Consider the following 8,009-nt stretch of genomic DNA (forward strand, 5'->3'; position numbering starts at 1 on the left):
GGGCCCTCAACACCCATCAATGCATGGTGTTCTTCGACTGATCGTTACTCTCGATGGTGAGGATGTTATTGATTGTGAACCCATATTAGGGTATTTACACAGAGGAATGGAAAAAATCGCGGAAAACCGAACTATTATACAATACTTACCTTATGTAACAAGGTGGGATTATTTAGCTACTATGTTTACAGAAGCAATAACAGTAAATGCACCAGAATTCTTGGAGAATATTCAAATACCACAAAGAGCCAGCTATATTAGGGTAATTATGTTAGAATTAAGCCGGATAGCTTCTCACTTGCTATGGCTTGGACCTTTTATGGCGGATCTCGGCGCACAGACTCCTTTTTTCTATATTTTTAGAGAGAGAGAATTAATATATGATCTATTTGAAGCTGCTACAGGTATGCGAATGATGCACAATTACTTTCGCATCGGAGGAGTAGCCGCCGATCTACCTTATGGATGGATCGATAAATGTTTAGATTTCTGTGATTATTTTTTACGCGGAGTTGTTGAATATCAACAACTTATTACACAGAATCCAATTTTTTTAGAGCGAGTTGAAGGAGTAGGTTTTATTAGCGGAGAAGAAGCAGTAAATTGGGGCTTATCGGGACCGATGTTACGAGCTTCTGGAATACAATGGGATCTTCGTAAAGTAGATCCTTATGAGTCTTACAACCAATTTGATTGGAAAGTCCAATGGCAAAAAGAAGGGGATTCGTTAGCTCGCTATTTAGTACGAATTGGTGAAATGAGGGAATCCATCAAAATAATTCAACAAGCTGTAGAAAAAATTCCTGGAGGACCTTATGAAAATTTAGAAGTCCGACGCTTTAAGAAAGAAAATAATTCTGAATGGAATGATTTTGAGTATAAATTTCTTGGTAAAAAACCTTCGCCCAATTTTGAATTGTCAAGACAAGAGCTTTATGTAAGAGTAGAAGCCCCAAAAGGTGAATTAGGGATTTATCTAGTAGGAGATGATAGCCTTTTCCCCTGGAGATGGAAAATCCGTCCACCCGGGTTTATTAATTTGCAAATTCTTCCTCAGCTAGTTAAAAAAATGAAATTGGCTGATATCATGACGATATTAGGTAGTATAGATATCATTATGGGGGAAGTTGATCGTTGAAATGATAATAGATAGGGTAGAGGTAGAAACTATCAATTCTTTTTCGAAATTGGAATTATTAAAAGAAGTCTATGGACTGATATCGATTCTACCCATTTTGACCCTCCTTTTGGGAATAACAATAGAGGTACTCGTAATTGTGTGGTTAGAAAGAGAAATATCTGCGTCGATACAACAACGTATTGGTCCTGAATATGCTGGCCCCCTGGGCCTGCTTCAAGCTATAGCAGATGGGACTAAGCTACTTTTTAAAGAAGATATTCTGCCATCCCGAGGAGATATTTCTTTATTTAGCATTGGACCCTCTATAGCAGTCATATCAGTTTTATTAAGTTTTTTAGTTATCCCTTTGGGATATCATTTTGTTTTAGCCGATCTTAGTATTGGTGTTTTTTTATGGATTGCCATTTCAAGTATAGCTCCTATTGGTCTTCTTATGGCAGGATATAGCTCAAATAATAAATATTCTTTTTCAGGCGGTCTACGAGCTGCTGCTCAATCCATTAGTTATGAAATACCATTAACTTTTTGTGTGCTAGCAATATCTCTACGTGTGATTCGTTAAAATAGATCTTTTTCCTATAAAATCCATTAACTATTTATATTCCTTTTCTTATTTAGTATTTGGGTTGGTAAGTTAAACTAGATAGCTATATGAGTGAAACAAAACAGCTTATAAATTTGTAGTAAAAAGAAAAAATCTCATTTCCTACGTACAAGAAAAAAGTGGAAGTAAACATAAGCAGTGTAAACTCTTTATCCCAAGGTTGATATTTTTTAATTAGTCATCATATCTTGAAGCGGCCAAGAATAAAGGATTCACGATATGGAATTCCATTACTAGAATACTCCTAGTTATTACTATACTTAATAATCCATAAGAAGAATCCACCAAAAGTTAGTGAAGGGTTAGGAACACTAAAGTACATAAAGGATTAGTAATGGAAAATCTAAAACATTAGAGATTTTTGCCCATAAAAGGAATCATAATAAGGACTTGCAATTTGTAGAAATTATCAAGTAGTACTTTCTTCGGATTCCGATCCAGAGTATGTTCCCATTCACTTGTTAAGGAAATGGCTATCAAGAACGAATTAACCCTTTATCCATTTTTTCTTTTTAAATACCCCCTCCCTGGGGAAAGAAGAATAGTAAAAAAGATATGGAGTGCACTAGAAAAAATTTTCATTATTTCCTTCCTCTATCCATATTCATGCAGAATTGCTCATGAACTAATACCCAACTCTTTCCATTTATTAATTGAATTCCTATAACAAGTAACAAGTGTTTTATTCCAAGATTAAGTTATTACTGAACAAAGAAAAATTTTCATTATATTATAAAGGATGAGATCAATTCGGAAGCGCTTTTTCTTATTCTAGCAGACGGAATTCCTTTGGTCTAATTTAGGACTTTCAAATCTATTTTATTTTATCTAATTCTATCTACGCCCCCGGGGCTAGGAACAAAACAGTCCTTTCCTTTTTCTGATCATAGAGAAGCCGTATGAAGCTAAGGTTTCATGTACGGTTTTGAAATAGCGGTGGGAACTGTGATGTTATCACCGACTATGATTATCTAACAGTTCAAGTACAGTTGATATAGTTGAAGCACAGTCAAAATACGGTTTTTTTGGATGGAATATTTGGCGTCAGCCTATAGGTTTTCTGGTTTTTTTAATTTCTTCTTTGGCAGAATGTGAAAGATTACCCTTTGATTTACCAGAAGCGGAGGAAGAATTAGTAGCAGGTTACCAAACTGAATATTCCGGTATCAAATATGGTTTATTTTATCTTGTTTCTTACCTAAATTTATTAGTTTCTTCTTTATTTGTAACAGTTCTCTACTTGGGCGGGTGGAATTTATCTATTCCCTATATATCCTTTTTTGATTTTTTCCAAATGAATAAAGCAGTTGGAATTTTGGAAATGACAATGGGTATATTTATTACATTAACTAAAGCTTATTTATTTCTCTTCATTTCTATCACAATAAGATGGACTTTACCGAGGATGAGAATGGATCAGTTATTAAATCTTGGATGGAAATTTCTTTTACCTATTTCCCTGGGCAATCTCTTATTAACAACCTCTTCTCAACTTGTTTCACTATAAATAAGATAATACAATAATAGTAAGAATATTTTCAACACAAAAGCTCTCTCAAACAAGAGAAAGAAACATATCTTTTTCATAGATATTTAGAATGAATATGTTCCCTATGGTAACTGGGTTCATGAGTTATGGTCAACAAACAATACGTGCTACAAGGTACATAGGTCAAAGTTTCATAACTACCTTATCCCACACAAATCGTTTACCTATAACGATTCACTACCCTTATGAAAAATCAATTACACCAGAGCGTTTCCGAGGGCGAATCCACTTTGAATTTGATAAATGTATTGCTTGTGAAGTATGTGTTCGCGTATGTCCGATAGATTTACCCGTTGTGGATTGGAGATTTGAAAAGGATATTAAAAGAAAACAATTGCTTAATTATAGTATTGATTTCGGAGTTTGTATATTTTGTGGCAATTGTGTTGAGTACTGTCCAACAAGCTGTTTATCAATGACTGAAGAATATGAACTTTCTACCTATGATCGTCATGAATTGAATTACAATCAAATTGCTTTAAGTCGGTTACCAATCTCCATAATGGGAGATTACACAATTCAAACAATTAGGAATTCGTCTGAAAGTAAAATAAACAAAGAAAAATCTTCGAATTCAAGAACGATTACTGATTACTAAACTTTGATTTTGTCTTTCTGTTATAAAAATCTAATAATTCTTTATTAAACTTTAAAATTAAACTATAAAGAAAAACGAAAAACTACTGCTTATTGGAAATTATTTCTTATTTTAAATCAGACTAGATTTTCGTGATATAATATAATTTATAACTATAAGTTTATACACAAAAAAATACCCTAATCCTTTTTTCCTTCCTTGAATCCTTTAGTTTTAGTCAGTTCATGAAAAATTTTATACTATTAATTTCTTTTTATCCATAATGGATTTACCTGGACCAATACATGAGATTCTTATGCTATTTGGGGGATTTGTTCTTCTACTAGGGGGTCTAGGAGTAGTATTACTTACCAACCCCATTTATTCTGCCTTTTCGCTGGGATTAGTTCTTGTTTGTATATCCTTATTCTATTTTTTATTAAATTCCTACTTTGTAGCTGTCGCACAACTTCTTATTTATGTGGGAGCCATAAATGTCTTGATCATATTCGCTGTAATGTTCGTAAATGGCTCAGAATGGTCTAAAGATAAGAATTATTGGACTATTGGAGATGGGTTCACTTCACTCGTTTGTATAACTATTGTTTTTTCACTAATGACTACTATCCCAGATACGTCGTGGTATGGAATTCTTTGGACTACAAGATCAAACCAAATAGTAGAACAGGGTCTCATAAATAATGTTCAACAAATTGGAATTCATTTAGCAACCGATTTTTATCTTCCGTTTGAACTCATTTCCATAATTCTTCTAGTTTCTTTAATAGGTGCAATTACTATGGCTCGGCAATAAGAAAACTTAGAAAAAGTACAAATTATAAGAATTGCAAATCTAAAATAAATAACTAAAGAATCACAATTTTGATTTAGTAAAATCCATCTACTGCCAACAAATACCTCCTTTTTTTTTTTTTTTTTTTTCTTTTGTTGTGTAATTGTTCTATTGTAATTAATTGAATCGGTTCAATTCTTGCCCTCATATTGAAATGAATCGAGATTGATAAGGAGTTAGTTAATGATGTTTGAGCATGTACTTTTTTTGAGTGTCTATTTATTTTCGATTGGTATCTATGGATTGATCACAAGCCGAAACATGGTTAGAGCTCTAATATGTCTTGAACTTATACTGAATTCAATTAATCTAAATCTCGTAACATTTTCTGATCTATTTGATAGTCGCCAATTAAAAGGAGATATTTTCGCAATTTTTGTTATAGCCCTTGCAGCTGCTGAAGCCGCTATTGGACTATCCATTCTTTCTTCCATCCATCGTAATAGGAAATCCACTCGTATCAATCAATCTAATTTATTGAATAATTAGACTTTTGAATAATTAGACATAGAATCCTCTAAACAAAGGCGCACATATTAAAATAAATAGAAATCAATACTATTTTCTTAGTATTATTTGAGAATATCCATTTTTTTTAGTAGATTATTGCATAGTATTCTTTTTCACTTAAATGAATTTTTGTATTTGTAATTCATTGATATTGCAATTTGAATATTGCAATAATTTATATTGAAAAGACGATAGCCAATTTATTGGCTAATTCGAATTCGTCTGTACAATTCGTAAAATTCTTTCTTATTTCTTATTTATTGTTGAAATCCAAAATTAAAGTCTCTTGGCTCTCTTCACGCTTTCTCACAAACAGATTAAAAAATAGATTTTTTTTTTTGAAGTTTGGATAAACCATTGCTTCGTCTGGTGTCTACAATACATATGACTCATTATAGTACTAATTTCATTTTTACCAGATCGAAAAATTTTATGTTGAAAAGAAAAATTTATAGATCCAATGTCACATTCCGTAAAAATTTACGATACATGTATAGGATGCACTCAATGTGTACGAGCTTGTCCAACAGATGTATTAGAAATGATACCCTGGGATGGATGTAAAGCCAAGCAAATTGCTTCCGCGCCGAGAACCGAAGATTGTGTGGGTTGTAAGAGATGTGAATCTGCCTGCCCGACAGATTTTTTAAGTGTCCGCGTTTATTTAGGGCCTGAAACAACACGTAGCATGGCTCTATCTTATTGATACGTTACAAAAAACTTCACTCGAATCGTCTGATTCCTCTTTACCGAAGAAGCCTGTGCTCGAAATAATCGAGCACGGGCTTTTCTGGTCAAAACGTATCTTGTCTTTATCACTTTATCATGAGTTATTTTCCTTGGTTAACAATACTTGTTGTTTTGCCGATATTTGCAGGTTCATTAATTTTCTTTTTACCTCATAAGGGAAACAAAGTCGTTAGGTGGTATACTATATCTATTTGTTTATTAGAATTCCTTCTAATGACTTATGCGTTCTGTTATCATTTCCAACTGGAGGATCCCTTAATCCAATTAAAGGAGGATTATAAATGGATAGATGTCTTCGATTTCCACTGGAGATTGGGAATCGATGGACTTTCATTAGGATCTATTTTATTGACAGGATTTATCACTACTTTAGCTACTTTAGCAGCTTGGCCAATTACACGGAATTCGCGATTATTCTATTTCCTGATGCTCGCAATGTATAGTGGTCAAATAGGATTATTTTCTTCGCGAGACCTTTTACTTTTTTTTATCATGTGGGAGTTAGAATTAATTCCTGTTTACTTACTTTTATCCATGTGGGGGGGGAAGAGGCGTCTATATTCAGCTACAAAGTTTATTTTGTATACTGCAGGCGGTTCCATTTTTTTCTTAATCGGAGTTCTGGGTATGGGCTTATATGGTTCCAACGAACCAGGATTAGATTTGGAAAGATTAATTAATCAATCATACCCTGCAACCTTGGAAATACTTTTATATTTTGGCTTCCTTATTGCTTATGCTGTCAAATTGCCGATTATACCCCTACATACGTGGTTACCAGATACCCATGGGGAAGCACATTATAGTACATGTATGCTTTTAGCGGGAATATTATTAAAGATGGGAGCATATGGATTGATTCGGATCAACATGGAATTGTTACCTCATGCTCATTATCTATTTTCGCCCTGGTTAGTAATAATAGGAGCGATCCAAATAATCTATGCAGCTTCAACTTCTCTTGGTCAACGAAATTTCAAAAAAAGAATAGCTTATTCCTCTGTATCTCACATGGGTTTCATAATTATAGGAATTGGTTCCATAACCAACATTGGACTCAATGGAGCTATTTTACAAATATTATCCCATGGATTTATTGGTGCTACACTTTTTTTCTTGGCAGGAACCGCTTCTGATAGAATGCGTCTTGTTTATCTCGAAGAACTGGGGGGAATATCTATCCCAATGCCTAAAATTTTTACCATGTTTAGTAGCTTTTCAATGGCTTCTCTTGCCTTACCAGGAATGAGTGGTTTTGTCGCAGAATTAGTAGTATTTTTTGGACTAATTACTAGTCCAAAATTTCTGTTAATGCCAAAAACACTAATTACTTTTGTAATGGCAATTGGAATGATATTAACTCCTATTTATTTATTATCTATGTTACGCCAGATGTTCTATGGATACAAGCTATTTAATGTTCCAAACGCAAATTTTGTGGATTCTGGACCACGAGAACTCTTTATTTTAATCTGTATCTTTTTACCAGTAATAGGAATTGGTATTTATCCAGATTTTGTTCTCTCCCTATCCGTTGACAGGGTAGAGGCTCTCTTATATCCAATTATTATCCTAAATAGGTTTGCTTTTTTTTACTCGTCTGCTCTATTAATGCAGAAATAAGTAAAAAAGTATATAATGCAGAAATAAGTAAAAAAGTATAATTAGATCTATCTCGAATTTTTGAGAACCCTTTGATAAGGCGTTCAAGGGGTTCTCAAATAAAACATAAAAGTAAAAACCTTCATTTCATGAAGGTTTTATTTTATGTAATCATTTAGGTGTTAATGTAAACGAACCATAACTATGTAAGCCTATTCCTAATAGATTTATACCAAAATAACAAATCCAAATTATAAGAAATCCTATCAAAGCTATAAGTGCAGAATTCGTACCCTTCCAATTTGGATTTGTTCTACTATGTAAATAAATTGCGAATATGGTCCAAGTAATAAATGCCCAAGTTTCCTTAGGATCCCAATTCCAATAGGATCCCCAGGCCTCATTAGCCCATACTGCTCCACA

This window comes from Triticum urartu, unplaced genomic scaffold, assembly GCF_056163025.1.
Source record: "Triticum urartu cultivar PI428250 unplaced genomic scaffold, HENAU_Tu73 scaffold1, whole genome shotgun sequence".
In the NCBI taxonomy this organism is placed as follows: Eukaryota; Viridiplantae; Streptophyta; class Magnoliopsida; order Poales; family Poaceae; genus Triticum; species Triticum urartu.